Source organism: Syngnathus scovelli, chromosome 8 (genome assembly GCF_024217435.2).
Source record: "Syngnathus scovelli strain Florida chromosome 8, RoL_Ssco_1.2, whole genome shotgun sequence".
Lineage (NCBI taxonomy): Eukaryota > Metazoa > Chordata > Actinopteri > Syngnathiformes > Syngnathidae > Syngnathus > Syngnathus scovelli.
The window spans coordinates 11,891,147-11,914,200 of NC_090854.1; the positions used below are offsets into that span (position 1 = coordinate 11,891,147).

The 23,054-nt window shown below is 40.1% G+C and overlaps 1 protein-coding gene and 1 long non-coding RNA gene across 7 annotated transcripts in view; one reads left to right on the forward strand and one right to left on the reverse strand.

Moving 5' to 3' along the window:
- Positions 1-11,775, forward strand: part of LOC125973627 (FAST kinase domain-containing protein 5, mitochondrial) — a 133,388-nt gene extending 121,613 nt beyond the window's left edge. For 5 of the 6 annotated variants that reach the window (XR_007483243.1, XR_011087236.1, XR_011087233.1 and 2 more), the window contains 2 exons: positions 5,272-5,361; positions 9,409-11,775. The gene's annotated coding sequence lies outside the window, so the exon portion shown is untranslated. Of the gene's footprint in view, positions 1-5,271; positions 5,362-5,761; positions 6,960-9,408 lie in introns of those variants that run through there. The other variant, XR_007483244.2, reaches the window with a different exon arrangement.
- LOC137840528 (uncharacterized) lies at positions 6,158-22,887 on the reverse strand. The gene is made up of 4 exons (XR_011087237.1): positions 22,354-22,887; positions 19,627-19,726; positions 7,516-7,576; positions 6,158-6,300 (listed from the first exon to the last, which is right to left on the reverse strand). It is a non-coding gene; the product is annotated as an uncharacterized lncRNA (long non-coding RNA).
- Positions 22,888-23,054: the final 167 nt, after the last annotated feature.

The window sequence follows — 23,054 nt, forward strand, 5'->3', positions numbered from 1 at the left end:
CCCATTGGCATGGCCCAAAAAAGGCACCGACTACAAAATGAAATAAATAAAAATGAGACGACTGGCTCCCCTCACTGGGAGACATTCTGCCCGGTCAAAGCGGTCCAAAGCGGGCTGGCTGCCGAAAGAGGATGCCGAGGCCAAGCGAGGAGCGCAATTGCTGCTCATTTGGCTTCGAGCTGTGCATGGAAGGCCTGTGCGAGCATGTTGTCTAATCCTGTTAGGCCAGAAGATGGCAACATTGAGGTGGGGGAGAGAGAGAGAGCGAGACACTTTTCCTCATTTGGCTCAGAGCACAGACAGAAAGTGAGGATCTGTCTGAGTCATGACAATTTGTAGGACAGCAAAATGATTTTACATTCCAACTTGATGGTCCTTCAGACTACAAAAGATATTTCACCTTGGCGACCAATGCAAACCAATTGGCGTAAATTGTGTAAAGTAAGTGTCAGTAAAGTTGACAAGTTTAAAGCATAATGTCCAAATAGGGTGGCTTTGGAGATAGGCTGACAGATTTAATAAAAAAGTGAGCAAGGTACCGAACACCCAATCTGCTACACGGTTGACGTCCTAACTGTTCCTTGTTTGTGGAGCAAAATATAACAAGGTATAAAGAGAATCAATAAAGTATATTAAATAAATAAAAGCTACCTTATCGTCGTTGTCCGGTAATAACCGCCACCTTTCAGTTTTTCCCCCCAAGGAGCTATATACCAATAAAATGCTTTACAGCAAAGTATTTCATAAAAATCACACCACAAAGGATTTTTACTAGACAGGTTTAGCACCTGTAACGTAAATCTATCTATTCACAGCCATTCCTGAATGTTGGTCATTTAATGTTTTCAAATGTTCTTAAGCCGAACAAGGACATACGCGCACATATAATGCGATTTAATTTGGACACCTACAATCTAAAATTCTACTCTTTATGTTCCTCAAAGCCAAGAAGAAATTATGTTTAAGAGCTCACAATGTCATCAAAAAGTGGATCTTTGACATTGAAATCAGCACATCTCACACTGTAGCTCAATGACTCATTTTGTTACCCATCAATCTGACATGGTTGAGTGAAATACTTTCATCTGCTCAAGGCATTACGCTTATTATCCAAGGCTGGCGACGTGTTTTAATAAAACAAAGTTATTGCATTGGGGTTTGGATGGATGGATGGATGGATGGATGGATGGATGGATGGATGGATGGATGGATGGATGGATGGATGGATGGATGGATGGATGGATGGATGGATGGATGGATGGATGGATGGATGGATGGATGGATGGATGGATGGATGGATGGATGGATGGATGGATGGATGGATGGATGGATGGATGGATGGATGGATGGATGGATGGATGGATGGATGTTGCACACGATAGTGGTAACATACATTCTGATTCAGCGTTGTTACTTTCACAGATTTCCATTTCCAGCATTCAAATGTTAATAGGCGGCCATTTACATTGCACTGTTTTTAACAGTAAACAGATAAAAACAGTAAACAGACAAAAACAGGGTTGTTTGAACGGCCCCCTAATGAGCACACATTCATAGATAATTCCGATTCCGTTTTAAGGAGATGCTGTCTTATTGTGGTAACTTAACGCACAAGCATATCCAATTAGGAGTAAAAAGTTGCAAAACGACACGCCGAAGAGGGCGCCCGGGGTGCGTGCGCTAGTTCATGATGGCGCTTCGAGATAGATTCATGTCGGGTGGGTGGGGGATGTTCGCTGGGAGGCTGCTTTGTTTCCTTCAGCGTGTCGAGTGTAGGGGGAGAGGGGGTGGAGAAGGGGCTCGGGGTGGCGCTTGGGTTAAGGGATTCAAATCCGGTCGTCGAGTCCTGCGGTGCGCAAAATGTTTTTGGAGTGTGCTTTGTGATAGTGGACTCCATTAGACGGCGAGTCTCAGGGTAGGCCGCCATTGTAGCAGCATGCGATGAGGTTAATCAGATGCCAGCTCCATTATGAACGCTGCTAAAAGGGTCTCTATGAATAGAATAGTTTCATTTTAATGAAAGGAAAATCAGCCCTGTGCTGTTACAGAACAGGGTCACAGTAAAAGAATAACGTTGACGTGAATTTGAAAGGATTTTCTTAGCAAAAAATAAAAGTGTTTTACGCGCCCTAGTTATTAATTATCCGTGATTAAGAAATTCTCTTTTCTGGCACTGCGGCAATGCTGCGTGTCTGCTTTGTTTGTTTTAAATGGCAGATTAGCTTAATTGATTTTTTAAAATCCATATTCATGTGGTGAGCCAATGACATCTGTTTGCTGAGATGCTATCAGTTGCTTCCCATTACAGCACAACAATCAAACTAACATACTCAGGGCTACTCAGTTAATGTTGCTTTTAATTAGTTTGTGTAAAGATTTCTGGCAGTATCAGAGCAGGTGCAGGGGATTTGAACATAAAAAAACTATCAGGATTATTGATACACGTAACTGGAAAAAAGAAAAGCCCTCTTCAAAATGAGCTGGTTAAAGAAGTCTGCACTCAACATGACCCAATCAATTTACTGTAAGAGAAATTTGTCCGAACAGGTTACCAACATGCAATCGGATAATCAATTATTTGTCGTTAGCTGTGGAGAAACAGCATGTGGCTCATAAGCTAATGCTATTCTCGTGTACATTCCATCTGTAAAAATTATACGTTCAACATTTGTACCAGTGAGACGGGAGTTAAAGTGTTAGTCAGAAAACCTTGCCTACTCCCTGCTTGTCTCAAGAACCTCTTCAGAACAGAGCTAAAGTGAGCTCTTTACTACAATTTTCAGTAAAGAACAGTTCTCCACAACAATACTATTTCACAAATCTTACAACATTTCAACACAGAAAACACACTCACACAGGAGCTGCTGTCACTCACATCTCATGCCCAGAGACTCACGCACAGGGCGAATCTCATTTATCTTTTAATTGCTACCTTAGTAACTCCTTGATGCTTCGACCGTGACCCGAAAGTAAATACATCAGTGGGGCTCGGCATCTGCCTGCCCGCGCCTCAACCAAATCCATCAAATTTGACCACCTGCGCCAAAATTTAGACCTTCTTTTAGGTAGTCTAAAATGGGCTCTGTCTTTTGTTCAGGTGAAACTGTTTGTTTGCTGATGTACTATGCTTTGGGACATCTGAAGGTTCCGGGCATACCTTTACTGGTTTTTGAAAGCATTTTTTGACTGATTTATGGCAATCATTTTTTTCCAGTAATTTTTACTTACACTGTAAATAATGTGCCGTGTTGCATGCCACACTGCAAGTCTGTTGAGGTTTGGCGTGTAAAACTCAACAAATATTAGTAAAGAGGCACAGGAATACACAAGCTTACCAATACACGCTGCTGTAAATCTTTTAGATGAGGGGACTGGCAAAGGCTGCAAGTTGATTTAAAGGCAGCGTACTCGCATGTAAACCATTTGAGGAATCCAATCAGTCACTATCCCGAATGGAAGATTGCCTCGGGCCCATTTCTATTAGCCTATGTTTTATTTCTGCGTTCTAACTTTTATGGCTCACTTTTGTGATTTTTTTTTTCCTTTTTTGTCTCTGCCATCCTCCGCCATTGAGGCACTTTAAATTACAATTTGAAAAGGGGAACGATAAATACAAGGGCATTACTATGAAGGCTGCAAAACATAATGCGCTAGCATGTGTGAGTGAATGGCGCGGATGATAAGATGTGACTGCGAGGATTAAAAAGGATATGCGGCCGTCAAAACAACAAACACTAACTTTGATTTAGGGAGCAATAAGGACAGGCCTAATAGAACAGTACACATTTCACACAATCTGCGGAAAATCTCATTTCTGGATGAAGGCGGACGAGCTTAAATTCGACCAAGCTGTGTCGAACAACAAAGCCCCTCTACGGGAGGAAATGTGTTAACACACTAGACAGTCCAATTCGCTGCAAAGAGGTTTTTAAGTACTGAAGATGAAGTGAGATGGAAAATCTCATTTCCATAAGAGAACAGAGGAAACAGTCTGGCAGAAGGTGTTTTTTTTTTTTTCCTGTTGAATTATCAGAGCAATCATAGCTGAGATGCAGCCAGGGCGGCAGACTAAAGGGGAGTATGAAGGTTCGGGTGTGTGTGTGAGGGGGGGAGGGGGCGTCGACACCCATTTTCCCCAAACACATACAAATGAACTTGAACGCACGTACACACAGATAAACACATAGATGCACAAACAGGGCTCAGTCTCCGAGGAGCGGACCGTGAGCACATTATGCAAACAGAGGCTTCTCGCATATGCCGCCGAACGTGCCTGCGTGCTGGCGAGAGAAATTAGGCTGATTAAAACTCAGGAAGGGAAAAGGAGGGCAGAGGGGGGGGGGGGGGGGGGACACAACAAACTCTTAGTCGAATCTCCTAGGGGCTAATTAGTATGTTGAATCTGGAGCCAAAAACACAGTGTTTAACAAATCTACAAATGGCGTCATGTTTTGTTTTGGGTTTCTTGTTAAAAAAGTAGCGGCGGACACCGGCAAGGCTTGATATGCAAAACGACAAGTGCAAATAGACAAGCGAAAGAGGCGGAAATGTGTTATGCATGTCGCCGCCATGACATTTTGTTCCCTGCACGCAATCAAGTTTATTTGCCGTACTCCGTCTGAATGTGTAATGTGACACAGTTACAGGAGTGACAACAATACGTAGCAGAGCCAAAGTCACTTACGGAATGACAAGATTCATAATGAAAAACAAGCACACTGTCGGGAACGAGGTTACAATAAAATGCGGGAGTGCAGTACACTAATTCTTACATTCTCCCTCAAAGCAGTACTTTTCATGTTTTGACACCAAGTCCCCAAATACTTGATTTTCAAGTACCACCGTAATGACCAAAATTAAATCACAGGTGTGTAGTAGGCGCAAGCGTTTATGTACAATGTGACCCTAAATGTATAATGTGGTACGAGTGAATCACTGTGAAAGTTTGCCTTTCTATTCAACAACAAAAAAGTTCCACTATTAACTTTTCTGCACAACTTTGTAATGAGAACAATTGAAGCGAGCCGCTTCACATCTTATGATAAAAATTTAATTCAAACGTGCATATGGGGGGGAAACAAAAACACCATGGAAGGCATTGTTGTTGTCCATGAGCCAAACCCCAAAGGTACGACTTCAATAAGCTACTCACAGTTCTTTCATTGTGCCATTTTATGACTCGCAACAATTTTTCAGGGAAAAAAAAAAAAAAGAACTGGACTGACTGATTAAAGGAGCTCTGCCCTTGTATAAAAGCTGGATTCCTTACAGGAAGTGGGGGAGAGAAGAATTGACGTCTCGTAAAGCACTCAACAGCGACAAAGTCATCCACCCCAAATGTCGGATGGAAAGGTACTGCAGGTACTTTTTTTCCCCTTTCTATGCCACTATTTATAAATTATTCACTCATCTCCAGTTACCACCCGAGTGCTGCTATTCAATATGCTGGGTTCATCCCAATTACATATGGATTACATTGATTTTTCATCATGGAATGAAATTAGCATTAATTGTGACCATGTTGCGACATGACTATAAGCAATCACATTGATTTATTCCCGTACATTATGTTTTGTCAGTACCATGTAGACATCACATTCAATGCTGCTACTTTCAATTAGCTGCTCCAAAACCGGAATGTTCTCAACGTGAGACTAATAAAGACCAATTCCATCCCATAGAGGAGGCAAATTCAGAACAGCCTGCTTCTTGAGAATATATCATTTATACACTTTTGATTTTTTCATGCACCTACTATCAGAGCAGTCAAGACAGCGCCAATGAATATATTCAACAACACGGCAAGACGGCGAACAGTGGGAAATCAGTTTTAAGTTTTCAGCAACAGAAACCGAGGTTTGGTTTAATATTTAAATCACCTTTCCACTCCTCGGAGTAATCTATCAATCATGACTGATCAATAGAACAGCCGAAGGACGTGGAGATGAGAAAGGGGCGAGCGGAACATCCAAGCGGAACAATTTACAACGCATGTTTTGATCTCACTGCGACATACACGCTGCGGTATGATAATTGCGGCGATGCCTCCAGATTTAAGGGACAACTGTGAGGTAGCGTACAGTTTTTCCTTTTTTTTTTCCCATTGTCCTACTCTACTGCTGCGCTAGAAGACTTTGTTTTGTATTTCTTCTTAACATCTGATGTTTGTTTTGAGTGATTTCATTGGCTACCCGTGTGTTTGCCGCGAGCTGAAATCCGGCCAAAGCATCGTCGCTGGCAGGACACAAGCCGAGTTTCAGAAGACGCTCCAAGCCATCCGAGCAGGTCACTGAAGTACACCTGTGGGAGGGAGTGGGTGTGAAGAGATGCTCGGGGACTAAGCGCACACGTCTGCTATTGTTAAATATTACATTTGCACTCGCCATAAGGTAGTGGTGGGAAATAACAAAGTACACATGCTTTATTAATGTACTTAAGTAGATTTTTCCAGTTATATATACTTGACTTGTTTATTTTTCCAATTACGCCCTACTAAGTTTTTGTAACAATCCGCAGATGACCACAACTGAAAGAGAGATGTAAATAGTAAAGGGATAAATTCAACCGTGTCTGAGATTGAGATCTTGGGGACTTGCAAGGTGGGGAAAAAACAGATAGAAGCAACATGAGCGAATGTTAAGGATGATCATACAAGAGCAAAAAATGTTCCCCAATCCACAAGTGCACTCATTTAAGATGAAATGTTTGATGTTGGCAGCGCCAAGAATGTTTTGTGGCAAATACGCTACGTAGTGTTTTGTGCCAGCCTAAAAAACACATTCAGCTCTGGTGTGTTTTTCATCTATTATTCGGTAATTGAGGTTTTTTTTTTTTTGTTGTTGTTACTTTGTCAGTTCAAAACATGGGCAAAGCAGTGGGAGCACGTTTTGATTGCGTGCCTAGTGATTTATTTTCTTCACAGTACGAGCACTATGAAACTCAATAAAACAGCAAAACTATTTTGTGAGCAGACAACTTTTTTTTTCTGTTTTGCCAACTTATTAAAAATAGACATTGTCTATAATTGACAGTGATGATTTATTTTTACTTTTGTACAAAAATAAGCTGATTTTGATTTTTTTTAAACTAGTTTGCGAGCAGACAACTTGTTTTTTTTCTGTTTTGCCATCTCATTAAAAATAGATATTGTCTATAATTAACAGTGACAATTCATTTTTACTTTTGTACAAAAAGGAGCTGATTTACATTTTTCTAAAATTATTTTGTGAGCAGACAACTTGGTTTTTTTTCTGTTTTGCCAGCTTATTAAAGTGACAACTTATTATTGACAGTGACAATTCAATTACTTTACTTACTGATTTAGATTTTTTTTTTTAAATCATTTTTGTGAGTTCTGCCATAGTAGTCAACGTTCTGCGAAAAATTTTTTGCTGTCGCTGACTCCATTTTGCAAACAAACTTTATGCCCAAGGAAAAACAAGTGTGACATCCAAGGTACCATGGACAGCAGCAATATGTACTTGCGCTTGTATGTATTGTATAATGTCATCTGACCTTAAAGGAACTTCTCTCCATCCTTCCCAACAGGCAAGAAGATTTTGTCAAAGGCCAGAGACTAAAAAAAGAGACAGAGGTCAAACAATTGGTGCAGATAACCAGCTCACGCACGCACGTGCAAACACACACATACCTCTCAAGTCAATATCGTGTGCTAGCCCTAAATGGAAAGTGTCCCCAGCGAACTCGCAGTGTGCCACCAGGAAACCCCACAGAGGAGCGAGCTTTAAAATATTAAAAAGCCCAGCACCATACTTAAAAACTATTTAGAAGATTATAATATGCGGCGGAGTGGAATTAAGAGACAGTGACAGTTAGACAGGAGTACAGCATGAAAGTAAATTATTTCACATGCCCCTTGGCTTGTACATACTGTCACTTTCACAGATTTTCACCCAGGCTAGGCAGCCACAGGTCTGTGTGGCCTTGGGGCGCTACTGCAGTCTGAAAAATCAACGCAAAATCTTACAGACTGCTAATTTAAAGCGCACATTTGAGCATGATATGGATTCGTAGTGAGCTTTTAGTGCACTCTGCAAAACATTTTTTGTTTCAATCTAGCACTTCTGTTGTTTCCTCAAATTGTGGCTGTCCCCAATTCAAACCATTTAAGACAAATCACACCTATGGACAATTTACGGTTTTCAATAAAGCTAGCATGAATGGTTTTAAAACCTTGAAACAGACTCGGTAACCACTATCCACCTCGTCTCTTCTTTTTTTCCCTCCTCAAAAATACATTCCTATCTGTATTGATCTTATTTCTTCACACATACACATGGAGTTGACTTCTGAATTTATTGGAATTTAGTTGCTAAGCTAAACAGTAGCACAAAAACACATGAGATTTGCGGTATGTCATGAATAATTTCCCCTTAAATTAAAAAAAGATCTTATGTGGAAATGGGATCGCCAGTATAAAAGGTGATTCTTGACTTCAATGGTATATTTGTTAGACTTTGATGTCTTGTGGATATGCGCTTTCATCCAGGTCATTTAATTCTCAGGGAATTAAATCGATCATAACTGGACTGTTTTGTTTGCCTTAAAAGACGTTTCACCTCTCATCTGAGTGGGCTTCATCTGTCAATAATGTTGCTGCTTGGCCAGCAGCCAGCTCATCTTCATGCTCTTGTATGAGCTTTACGTAACATTAACCGGCTAAATCCTGCATCTTAAATCTTTGTATGCAGACGTAATAATCTTAGAAGGCAATCGGCGTTTCCTTTCTTGAATGCTGCAGGCACGGTTTTGTCCGCCACGAGACGAGCCTTCCCTTCTCTATTTACCGCTCACGCCACTTGATTGGCAGACCGCTGGCGTCTTACGGCTTCATTTTGGGGCTCGGAGAGAGTATCGAGTCTACCGAGGCTAAAGTGCAAGTGAAGTCATCAGTCGATAGTGTTCAAGTCCGTTTGCAAAGCTTTAATGAAGTTGTCACGACTGAAGTTAATTCGTGACTCGGTGTACAGTCAGCCTTTAATAATGATTTAACAGGCAAAGAGCTAAAGTGAGGTCGTATAATTCAAAATTGAAGAGGAATTTCGTCTGGTCGCCATGCGTGATGGCACGCGAGATGTTATCGAATCTTGAGACACTTGTCCTCTGTTCCCCTTCATGGCAGCTGAAGAAAAATCAAGACAATTTTAAATCAAAAAGCACTTATGTTAATGAAAACTCTTTTGTTTTGTTTTGTTAGGACTGATGTTTTGTCATTTGTTTTCTAAAGTCATGAGTTCAACCAAGCGATAAGTTCAAACTAAACTGATTATCAGACAGATCAACATGAATTAGCTGATATTGTGCAGTCAAACCAGGAAGGCTCGCCTCAATTTCTATTTTTGCCCCCTCTGCCATCCCCCCTACAGCTTTCTTTCTTTTTTTTTGAAGGGACATGCAAATCTCTCAACACCACAGGACATCTCAATAAATTCTTCAGTGGCCTGTCAAAGTGACTTTCCACTCCCCTCACCACCAGCAAGACTCTACCGTGATCTACTATGAAATGGCCTCATTGTGCAGGGCATCAAGGATTTCGACATCTCCATCTCGGGCTGAGCTCTCAAGCGTGACTTTCCGATTCCGACAGCTAGGGGCCCAAGGCCATGAGCCGCTGGCGCTGCTGCAGCACTCTGTTGCTTCACACGTCTCAAAGTGGCTGACTTGTTTAAGGCGGCCGCACCTTTGCTCAATCTCTACGCGATTGCTCTCCGAGGACGAGGTAAAGCCGAGCGACTCAAGACCTACATGTGTCAGAGCGATGAAGCGCCCCTTCTCCAAATTTAGACTGCGTTTCTACAACTGCCACGACGTACACGCATTTTGATGAGAATTACAGTGTGTATACACAGGGGTCGGTCTGACACATCAGCATGTAACGTGATAATCTCAAAGAGGATGTTTGACAGATCATTTGGGCTCAGCAACTCATAGTGGTGTAATCCTTTAATATCTTCCCAATAACTATTAAGGATTTAGTGTCAATCCGGCTCTGTCGGCATCCGTCTCCGTTTACTTGAACCCGAGCTACCGCGGAGACTAACTGAGCCATTAAAAATCCTTAAACTCTCCAATCATGGGTCTTTAAGTTAACACATGAGGAGTTAGTGTGACCAGAGGTTGTACAGAACAGGATTTAAGGATGTTGTTTTTTTTTTTTCCCAAAGAGAGAGATTTCCAAACACTGGGCTACAGGCACAGTTGTGTGCCATGAGAGATCATTTAGTGCGCTGCGGAAAACTAGTAATTTTCATTTAATTGGCCAGAAAATGTACTATGTACACAAAAATTTGATATTTTTATAACCTATTCATGCCGGTTAAATCAATTTTTTTCAAAATCAAAATGCAACACCGCGTCAGTACAGCAACTCAATTTGACCTGTCCTGTTGCCTTAAGTCAAGTCAATTCTATTGATTTAGAGCCAGTTTACAGCAGAAGTGTTCTCAAGGCACTTTCCACAAGAAATAATAAGAAAAAAATCTCAAGGGCTTTCCTACCAATAAGAGGCTATGCTAGTGTTTGGTATATAATGGCTTTTGCAATGTGGCTCGGCCAGTTGTGGCCAATCATGGCCAAGAGGATTGTAATCATACGATGAATGGAGAAGGTTTGTTTTGACCTCCACTGAACCCTTTAGCCTGACTCACTGAAAACCCCGGGGCTTTGGGTTAGCTTAATAACCACTGAGCCAAATATTAAAAGTAAACAAATAACTGCGGATTCTGTAAGTTCCACTATTGACCTGGCGGGTAAAAATAGAGATAAAAAAAGTAATTTCAATCTGATGATAAACTACATCACTATGATACAGTGTTGATAAGATTACCTTTTTACTTTTGCAGAAGTGGGTGGTGTAATGGCGTTGAATCCATTGTTGATCTCTTGATTCATGCCGGCTCCCTACTTTGCTACAGTTGCTATTGAAAGAGGACTTTGCTGCCCAAACTGTTTGCCGAGAAGCCCAAACTCAAGTGAATCATGGCGTAAACAAAAACTGGCTCATGCCAGCTAAGGCAATACAACACAGTCCTGCAAGATCTCCCGCCCGTTCATCTCTTATGGCTTTACCTTTTTAGAGAAGTGTCAGTTTGATTTATCGTCAGGCTGATGGTTATTGGTTTTGGGTGTTTACCTCTTATCACTTCAAAAAAAATAAAAAAAAACTCGAGAGGCCCTGGAAACACACAGAGAGACATCAAAAATTAAGATCTTGACACCCTAGAAACACCATAAAAGCTTTCTATTATACTGCCCGGGGTATAATTGGCTATGCTGTCTGTATGTGAAGAGGGCAAAGGTACGGCGGACATTTTATAATTCATGGCTATTTTTTCCTATTCAGTATCAGGATTGACTCACCCAGTTTCTGTTTGATGGATGGAAGTGCACCACACACATTTTGTTTTTGCCTGTGATTATTGAAGTGAAATCATCACGAAGGCCAACCAACAATTGTGGCTAATAGTTTTCAGTCACCAATTCAGGCAGGTAGAAATTCATTGGAGTCAAAACATTTTTAACATTTTACGATTGATTAGTACAAATATGTCTTTCCAACCGACACAGTGATGATGATCGAATGACTTTCCAGCAGAGACAAGATGGAAAGGTGTTTATCCCAAAAAATTATCATTAAATATATGTCAAAACAACTATTCTTAGTCTTGTAGAAAATGTCCTTAAATGTTGCAGTTGTTGTTGCTGTCAATACCAATTCCTATGTCACCTTGTGAAATGAAACCAATTTGCAGATTTGTCCTGTGTTCTTTTTTTCTTTACTCTCACGGATATGGAGGATTTTAAAGAAAATCATGACAGCTAAAGCAACAGTGGTGCTATTTTGAACATCCATCTGTCCATCATCCCTTCCTTTTATAGTGCACCCTTAAAAGTTTGACTGTGTCAAATTGGACTTTTGGCACAATAAACACATGCGCTGCTGCGGTGGACGCACGCTCGCTGGCACTTTTGATAAAGCAAATCTTTAAAATGGAGGCTTACTGTGAAGAAAATGTCTCCAGTGGTTCCAAGGATTTGAAGTGGAAGACGTGAGGATTGATATTTGTGCGCCGAGGCCCGACGTTGAAGTTGCCCAAGGTCTAATCAGAGACCGACAACATACCTCGCCTGAGCTAGCCCCCCCTCGAACCCCCCCCTACGCACACACACAGACAGAGGATTTTCTCACTATTCAAGTGGCTGATAGATGAGCCCCTCTTTGTATTTCAGCCGCAGACTTTCTTAAATCTTAAAAGCCAATTCATCTTGGGCAAACATAAGGAGGTGGGGGGAAAGAAAACTTCTAAACTCATTTTTTTCATTGCTTGCCAGCGCCCGAGTGTCATTCACCGACCCCGCAAGCACTCATCTCTCCTTCATTAATTGTGTCTCACGACTGAAATTCAACCCCAGCTGGGGAAAACGGAACTCAAAGCCACCACGGCCCCCCCATCCCCTCGGCCCAGCTTGTTCACTGCATGTTTAAGTTGACAATAGCTTGGGAATGTTCTGCTCCGCCTGGCTGAGTGGGGGAAAAGATAGCTCACAAAATAGGCCAAATTGTGTTTCTGTTGTTTCCTGATGGACTCGATTAATCTTTACTTTGCAGGTACGGCGCTTTTCATGCGTTGGGCCGGAGTAGTTTATCTACTTGGGCTGTCAGAGGGAATTCGAGCATTTAGAGAGGCAGACAAATAACCGGCGTAATAAATCATTCTTCTTTGTTCGGCGGTGCATCGACGAGGCGGCCGTGCAGACAAGTTGTTTGAAGTTGAGGCACTTTCATTACACACGTGTCAACAATATGTGCAAAGCATTACGCTCTTGTTGTCAAGTGTTCTGGGGGCAAAGTGAAATCCTCCATTTCCCCAAAAGATTATCTTCCAGTGGGGAATGTGATATTCGCCGCAGTGCATCCTGCAAAAATCTCAGTGAGCCGTTCTTGTGGCGAGAGAAAATGTGTCAGCTTTAATTAGCAAATTGTCAACTGTCTACACAGACACCTTGTTGACGCGTCTATTCCACGTGAGCTACTTTCGCAATTCTTTGAATCCAATTTGCATAATTATATCTCATCCCGTTTTGTGAAGCATGCGCGTTTAACAGGGTGATGTGCAGCGAGGCCTATTAACATTAGTGACTGCTCACAATGCTCAAGTTTTTTCCTCCATGCTATGACGACAATGAGTTCTGCTGACTGAGCAACTCCGACAAAATCTGTCTACTTTCAATCTAAATTAAAAAAAAGCTGATATAAAGGCGCTTTCTCTATATCGCACATAACATCCCGACAATCAGTGATCTGGTCTGAGGAACGCTGATAATAGAGCGGCGATCAACCCTCAATCTGAGCGTGACGGCCGCACCCGCTTCTCCGTAACATTGTTGCTGTTGTATACATCACACCGGACAATTTAGCAGAAACTGCGTGAAAGGGGAACAACCACCTGGAGAGAAAAAAAAGGAACATCCTTGCTTTAACTGACTGTGTAATGGGACTTTTTATTTCTTTTTTTTTTCTTGGCCCATTCCCCATGCCTCAGGGGCCTCGCTGTTATCTTCTTGGTGGAGGTAGTCATTGTGGATTATAATAATCGTGGTTCTGGACAGATAACAATGTGGACTTGCATTACTGAGTCAAGTCATGTTAAATATTGGAAAATACTTTGCAAATGTGAAACTCTAGATGTACAGAGCAAACTTGGATGTGTGAGACTGTTGCGAATTCTGAATTAAAGGAAGTACACTACAAAATTTCCCAACTGAAAATATACTAAAACCTTTGCAGGTTTAATTTGACCTTCTTTTAACTTGTGAATGGGCGTCTAACTGTCTAATGTCTAACTGTCTAATTTTTCCAAATTTTTTGGGACAACTGCTGAAAAGCAAAATTTAAAACAGTTCTACAGAGCTACGAAATGACCAATAAAATTCCAGATTTAATTCCTGAAAATAAAAGTCCTGATCATCATGCCGTGCATATTTTGGCATCATATGACTAGCGCTGACATTATCGAATATTTTTAGGATCGATTATTCTATCGATTATTCCATCGATTAATTGGATAATCTGTTACAATTTTATTTGCATTAAAGTGTATTAAAGACATTTTCCCTGATTACAGTTTATTGGCCAATTATTTCTGCTTATTTGGTATTATTTAGTGATGAACACCTGATAGGTCAGCAATATCACACAAGAAGGGTTGATGATCATTGTTTTCGAAAGTAAAAGCAGATGTTAGCAAATGCCTTATTTTGATTCAACATAAAGGATCAATCAGTCCGCTTTCTTGAAGGATGAGAGAATTCAGGGAATTATTACTTTTGAGAGCCTGAAATTAGAAGATTTGGATGAGCTTTTCTTAAAAAATAATTGCCTCTCAACGATTACTCGATTATTAAAATAGGAGGCGATTAATTTGATTGTTTGTTGTCGATGGGTTGGCTAATATTAAAACTTCCACATATGACCAATAGAACAATTGATCAGCAGTACCTCACCGCTGTGAGGTACATCACCACTGCAACAGAATGTTCTTAGTGGCCACTGAGTTTAGAGTGCACCAGTGTCATCGGGAGGTTGACTGAATGGGAGAGTGTCAGAAAGGCACAGAAGGCGACGTCCTTGGAATGTGAAATGGCTCAAAGACCTATTGTGAACATTGCTATTCATCGCCATGTTGGAGAAGAGCACGTTGTGCAAAAAAAACCACTGAGAAATTGAATGGATGAATATGTGTATTCAAAAGTTTGGTGGAGGTCAAATAAGGTTCAAGCCAAATATCCAATGTTTTGTCATGTATGTCTATCACAAGTATTTAAAAATAAAATATAAAACTATCAAATGACTCTGGGTGCCTTGATGTTCTGTCGTTGCACTTCGCACTGCTCGTATCCTCGAACCGTATGTCAGATCAGTCATAATTGTAAAACCCACGGAATGTGCTGTTTGACTTATCCATCATCCCAGTCTCTTGGGTCGACTTTCTCGCTACATGTCACTATATAGCCGCAAGATTCATGACTTTTTCTTAGGTAATTGCTACAACCGTTACAGAGCATCTGTTGTTCACAGCTAGCAAAGGGCCCCGCTAGCCGTAATACAAGCTAGTCTTGTTGTGTTCCTTCCACTAAGATTGTTTATGGCAGCTACGGGACACGTCTGGAGAGACACCTTGAACACCTTAACATGGCTCTCCGTGCTAACATAGAAAAACTATCCTCCATCTTTATTGTCTCCAAACTCCTGGAGAGGAATCAATAAAACATAACGCTGGCTCCTTTCTGAGTTTAAGACTTCCGATGGGGTTTGAATCCCCCGTGTGGCGTTGGAGGCTTTACTCCAAAAAGAAAAAAAAACCCGCACAGTTTTGTTTTGATGTGTGAATTAATCAGCCGAGAGTATCTTCAGAACAAAAAGATCTGATGTTGCCTCTGGGATGCGAAGCCATCTGAGATTTCACGGTCCATATTTAAACGCATGTTTTGAAGAGAGTACTTCAACAGCTCATAATAAGCTACGGCAGTCTGGCGGCGTATCGTGTTTGCTTTAACTCGGCAAAACCTTCTTTCGCCCCCGCCCTTATACACACCGTTGAGTGTTAATGTCCCAATCCATGCCCTTGGCATGTAAGAGGTACACTGAATGTTCATGGGGAAAAGAAAAAAAAAAGTTCACTTAAGTAAAGACACAAAAAAAAACGTTTTTTTAACCTTTAAAGAGCTGTCAAAGAATGCTACAATTATTTTAATAGTCTCAGCATAGTTTTTTGTTGGGGGATCGATCACCAAGTTTGGCATTCTTCCCTACTATAGTTAGTTCGTGTTAATTAGTCTTCTTTATGGATTCTGATGCAATCGACCACAGATTAAAAAACAAGCAGTTAATTAGGAGTTGGGGGGGGGGGGGGGAGAGGTGTGACAACACCTGTGCTGTTAGAGCCACCACGTCTATATTTAAATTCAGAACTCCGGCAGGGAAAACTCAAGTAAACATTATTTGTTGTCTTTACAGATGCTGTGGTTAAGTTCTACATGTTTTTTTTTTTTTATCAGTAGCAGTCGTGATCATCATTATGATGTTTTACAAAACCAAATGCTAACAACAATGTCTCCTGTGTTTTTAAACACACTAAATGTGTTGAGGCTTGGAAATGGAAATAAACACTTCATAGGTCAAAATGTTATCATTATGAAACTAATTTGCCGGTGTTAAGTGCAATTTTACATTCTAATCATTGTTAGTATATAGCTATAATAACAACAAAACACACAAGTTAGCTACAATGAAGGAATCAATTGTTGTAAAGAAAAACAAATGTCTCCACTCACTCCATTAAGCACCAGTTTTATGTGTTTTTTTTTTAAGATTTGGTCTATTAAACTCTTTGGCAGAGTTAAGTATCTTTGATGTTTGAAGACTGAGAAAGAGGGCAAGGAAGAGGACCCAGAATTGGCACACAAAAGTCAAGTAGATATTTTCCAGTGGATTAAAATCTGAAGTTCAAATCATTATCATACATACAGTATGTCAAGTCAAGCATACATCAAACAAATATGAAATTCTAGTGGCTTTCTTTAAGTTGTCACCATAGAAAATATAACACAGAGTACCGTATTTCCCGGACTATAAGGCGCACCTAAAAACCTAAAATTTTCTCAAAAGCCGACAGTGCGCTTTATAGTCCGGTGCGCTTTATATATGGACAAAATTCCTAAATTTAAACTGGCCTGAAGCATTGTGTCATGAAATCAATCATAAGTGGCCCGCTGAAGACTATGAATCACGAATCAAAAAGACTATGGATCATTTTTTTGTGATTATAAAGTAATTTGTTGTGTCTGAAGTTGAAATAAAAAAGATAAAATGGAGAATAATTTGATTTGGATTAAAAATCTGACATGGTGCATTAATGGTGCGCTTTATAGTCCGGTGCGCCTTATATAGGGACAAAGTGCGAAAATATTAGTTATTTCTTTAAAACCGCTGTTATTTTGTTTCATTATAGAAAATACCTTTTTTTGTTTGTTATTTTGTTAGTTTTTGTTGGATGAAGCTGTATATGGCAACTCACCACAGTGTTGGCTGTAGAAGCTATCTCTTCGCATTGATTCCATTTCAACCTTGAAAAGTATTAACACAAAACGACCTATTTACACAACCTCAGGCTATCTCACAATGAACGACGGCGGTTATTTTTCAGTCAGGTAACGTAGACAGTGTTTTGCAACATATTGACAGCGGAGCAATCTGACCTTTCCACCGGAAATTCTTAACACATTGCCGAGAATAAGGTCCATCACAGGCAAAGATTGAAAAACAACAAGACTGTTTTTTTTTTTTGGGGGGGGGGGCGAAAATTGATTTAGAAGACCTAATATCAGTCCAGCTGATTAACAGAGTTCTCAAGTCAAACTGCATCATGAAACAGACTGGTCAATTTTGGACATCCCACTGTACTAGAGTGAAAAGCTTTTGATATTTAAAACTGTAGCGCTGAGATGTTCAAAGTGTAGAAAAACAGAATTTGCACGAAAACAAACCAGCTGCTTATGAATTCAGTTATTCTGTATGTTATTTGCTGCCAGGGCGGCATGGCCTCAAGTCCCGTCTCCTTTTGAGACCAAGTTGCCGTTTCCTCAAGCAAAAAAAAAAAATCCTTCTAATTGCTCTCCAATGAGCACAGCGACATATGTGAAGTGCAACACATCGCATATAGGTGCACATAATGTGACGTGAAAATATCCGCTCGTGATGTGTACTGTACTTGAGGTACATTTTTATTGGACTTATTTTATATGAATAAAAGAACTGCCATCAACATTTACCAAACAATAAACATCCCAAAGCTAACCCTGAACACTTGAGAATTATAAAAGGTATAGAAAAAAAAAAGTATTGAAGGCCAATGCAGAGGCACATAAGTAGGAGACACGTGCAAAAAGGAAGAATTATAGTGCCTTAAAGAGCCCGAATATTGAGTCCTTTAAAGCGAGCGCGCTCCCAGTGGAGCAATATTCAATTGAGCTCCTGCACTGTAATATGCTGCCGAGTTCTAATCGCAGTGAGAGAGCGTGAGGCGGAGTGCCCTCCACAAGCGCAGACTATCGTGGCATTTCTGCAGGCATATTACGGACCGCTGTGATTAGACAACTTGAAATGCAAAGGCGAGCTCTTGAAACGGAATGCATTTACAATCCCATTAAACGTGGAATTGTGTCTGTGGGCCAACTGTAAATTTGAGAGATTTTTTTTTTTTTAATTCGCCTATATTTTCCATTTAACCGCTTAGCTTCCTACTTAGCTCGGCGATGCGTTGTAATATGACAAACTTTCAAAGAAAGTGCCACGAATAGTGCAATTAAATAAAAACAATCATTGCAAGTCCTAGTAGATTTTTTTTTCATTTGTGTCATGTTTTAATTTGATGATGGATCGCTCTTCCGGGAACCATTTCAACATTTGGATAAATGCTTCAATGGTCATAATGAAGTATAATGTAGAACGTGGTAAGAAAAAAGTCATTCACAAGATGAATGATTTATGTAAAGTGTTTGCTCCCCACACTGTAATGATCGCTTCTGTCAGACTGAGTCACAATTCATCTTGAAAATACTCTACATCTGCATTTCAGATGGCAAGACAAGAGAGTCCAAAACGAAATATGCAAATGAGGCTCAGGCCAAAGACTGCATTTTCTTTTTTTTTTTTTTACATCACCATCTGCTAAATAGTTTCTTTCCATTCTAAAACAACAATGCAGTAAGCATAGATTCACACACATCTACAGAAAATAATGCTCTATTGTTGTGTGATAATCCATCGAGAGGCGGCGCCGTTTGACCCGGTTCCATGTAATCCAAAGAAAAAGATCGCCTACGCCGAAACTATAATCACCTCTGTTCTCATTAAAGTAAAAATCAGCCTACGTAACGTACGCATATAAATGCTGGTGAAACAAGCAGTGAGTGTTTATCGGCCTGTTTAATGAAGCAGCCGCGATGCACTCTGCTCTTTTATTTACTTCATTAAAAGTACATTACATTGAGAGCTTGCTATCGCAGGTTGCTTACACAGGAATCGTTTTTAATGTATGGAATGACAGGTGGCCGCACCACGGGATAGTGGTGAGCACGGCTGCCTTGGATTTCTGGTTCAGGGTTTGAATCTTCGTTTGCTTTCCTATATGTTGTTCTTATGTTGTCTTGCATTCTGACAAATTTGCATGTTCGCAACAGACAGATGGACGGACAGACGGATGGATGGATGGATGGAATGCTAGGTAGGATTTTTTTGGTAAGGGAGTAGCTCAACTGTTAACAATTTGAAAGTCGTAATATGCATACAGGAAGCTGAATTTCAATTCAGATTTCAGATGAAGTGGCTTGTTCGGCTAGCTTCTTCAAATTTGTTTTCTACGATACTTCTTTGACTTTTTTTCTTGTGTTTTCCAACAGTCTGGCAGGAATTTGGTTTGTGCCCCCCAAGCCCCAACTAACAACAGAAACCAACACAGGCTGACACAAGAGTGAAAGAAAGAAGTCTAACCTGCAGTAGGTGCTTTAAATGTATTCTTTTTTGAAAAATAAATGTATTTCTTTTACCTTACAGCAGTTGAGCCTGTGGGCTGCAGTCTTTATTGTGTGTTCCAAGAGAATGAAGCAAGGACAGTCCACCTTGCATTCAATTCCGGAAGAAGGACATCTGTGATGGTCAAACGACAAAACAAAACAAAATGAGTTGATTTAATAGCCACTTATCAAAACATGACAATGATGTCAAAGGATGTGTTGTCAGGTTTTAACAGATTCGCTCACCCTTTGGACCTGTCTTGTTCAATCAGACAAAGAGTAATTCATTTGAGGATCAACTGCTGTGGAAGGAGAGTGTTTGAGGGTGAGAATTTGAAGCTTGTGCAACAGAGTTCCTCCATTCGTGCTACTGAGGAAATACGCTCAGTATGAAAGATGGCAGCATCTCTTCACGTTCGCCCAATGATAAATATTTAATATATAAATTTTGTAGGTGGTGCGCACGATTGTTTACCACAATCACTTTGAACAGATTTTGATCAAATTTAGTGTGTTAGTCCATATAGAAATATTAATTAACTTTTGCTCAGGATCTTAATCACAAACTCGTTTTAACGGTGCATACAAGTTAGCATCACGCGTACAGTAAAAATGTTGGCCAATTTGAAATTCAACTCATGCCACATGTAATCAAATCATGATTTTGTCTTTAGTAGCAGCATGTCATCCATGGCTGAAGTTTATTCTTGCAAGCGCCCTTCCAATTGTTAATAACTGTTTGTTAAAAGCAAGGCTGCTTTTCAGGTGTTGTACAAGTCAGGAGACCTTGTACGCCTGACCTCTGTACAAGCTCTCCTCTTTCTTGCAAGAACGGAACAAAAAAGACAATTTTTGGTTTTTCTATAGTGTTACGGAAAGTTTTTCCAACGCAACATGTTTTTCTTGCTTTGTTACAGCTACAGTTGTTGCGAGAGCGCTTTATAAATAAAGGTGGATTGTATTTTAAACATATTCTCATTTAAAGCAGTGAAAATAAATGTACAAGTTATCTTTTTACATGTGTGTAACCGTTAATTTTATTGCGTATTGGCATTAAACTGTACTTAATTTTATACTTATATGAAGGTTATAAATGTTACTTAACACACTGCCTGTACAGTTTTCTGATGTTTTTTTTATTTTTGATTGTGTATTTATATAACCTTGTTTTATGTATTTATTTATTTTTTAGCACTCCATCCCCCCACTCCCCTCAAAGAGCCATTGTTCTTTGGGTCAGGCCGCAGTTGTAAATAAGAACTTCTTGTTTGCCTGGGTAAATAAAGGTTAAATAAAAAATACAAAAATTTAAATGGTGACATATTCATATTATCTGACCATCGGGGGCTACCCGCTCTGGGAAATTTCTAATCGAGTCAAGTAAAACCCTTTTATAGGCACAAAAAGCAAGCAATTCATTTCGGGAAATTGAAAGCCAAATGTACAAAGTGTTAAAATGAGTTAGAAGTGTAAGTGGTTAATAGTTCAGAATTCAGCTGTTTGTGTGCAGTTGATTGTTAGTTAATCGTGCAAATGAGCCAAAATAGAGCGCATTACTCGAATGCAGCCAGCAGAGGCGCTGTTGATTCGTTTGCTGTCCAAGAATAACAGTTTTAAAATATATATCTTTACATCAGAAGCCTCTGTAGCTCAGGCTGCTGTTAAATTGATGACATTTCTGGGTAGTACTGTGCTACTGTGAATTGCCGTTTCAAAACATTTTATTCCCAGTGTGATATTTTCTTTGAGGAACATGAAGATTGCGAGGGTAACGCGAGGCTCCAACACCGCTGTCAGCTGCATCCTCTTCCACTTCACTGTGCCTCTGTGGGCTTTTCCCGACGTTTCACTTCATTATTGTCAAAGTCTTTGTCTTACGTGGTGAGTGTGCACACGCCGTGACTGATGGCAGATCACTCGCAGCCAAATGGACACAATCTGTCATCTTCAACATCTTTTCATTAAGATGTATAGCAGACAAAAAAAATTGACATGGGGAAAATAAAGACGCTTGAATAGAAATGGGCGGCAAATAAGCAAAGGGAAAAAACGATTAGGCTCTGCATTTGTCACTTCTTTCAACTCATCTCTGTGTCAAAAAGTAAAGAATAAAGCAAAAAAACACGGAGGCGGTAGAGTGAAAAAAAAATTCCCCAATTATGACGGTGTATACTGGCAAACATGAGCTTGTGTATCCGATTCATGACCACTTCTTATGTAAGTAAAAGGCTAAACTATTTGTTACTATTAGCATTGCCCTATGTACAAGGTAACCTTAACTAATTACACATTGTGAAGAAAAAGCACCACACGTACTTAAGACAGACTGTTTAGCTTAATGCTAACAGACAATACAAAATGCCATTGACAGGCTAACTTAGAGGACTGGTGTCACGGTGTCCTAATTACACTATAACCCTTAAGCAAAAGAGATTTCAACACAAACGATGGCGCAACACTTGTCGACAGACAACAAATCGGTATTATGGGCATGTATTCTTGATGCTTTGTGAAAAATGACTAATATTGCTCCACCTTGTTGAATCATTTGTATAACTCTTTTTCACGTGTGTCTATGTCTCTGGTGGGCACGATGTGTATGCACCAGAAGGAACAGCACATGTCCATTAAATTGAAGTTTTTAAATCTTACTTATTATTGTACTGCTGTCATAGAACCAGAAACTAGAACCTGAGCGGATGTTTTTTTGTGCTAAATTATTATTTGGGTGGCAGACAAAAATGACAGAAATACACGCACCATTACGATGTGGCTTTGTATAAGGTCTCAGTGTCGCAGTACTATAGACCACAGTCTCCACTTGGCTGCAGCACTCAGTTTTCTTGCAGCCCACTCCTCTGGAAAAATCTGAAAAGAAAAATAATGATATTTAGATCGCTCAACAGTCAAATACTTACATCACAAATGTCCAACCCTGCCCACTATGCTGTTTCCATGACAACCAAGTGACAGTGGACTCCACTGCTCGACGTAGCATATAAAGTTAAAGTTAGAGGTCAGACAAACTCACTGAGCAAACTACTCAATAAAACAGAACTATAAGGAAACAGAAAAGAAATTTAGCATACAGATTGTGTTGACATTGCAATCAACCCAAGCGTTTTCAATTTCAATTTTCTCCGCTGAAATAAATTGACATGCCATTAATTCTTCCCAGCCACACAGCACAATTTCTTTGTTGCATATTTTTAATAAAGAAAAATAGCACTAAAAACATAATGAAAGCGAATGTAAATAAATTGCTTTTATGAAGCCAAAAGTCTTTCATACTTCTGTATAACTACATTTAATTGTCCCTTCAATAAATGGCCGAATGTGCATTTGCGAATGTATTTCTCCTTTTTCCCATTTCCCCCTCTTTTTATAATCTGGGATGGTTGATGATACGCTGCAATATATTGACCACCACAATAGCTCTCCACTGATTTCTTCTCTTTTGT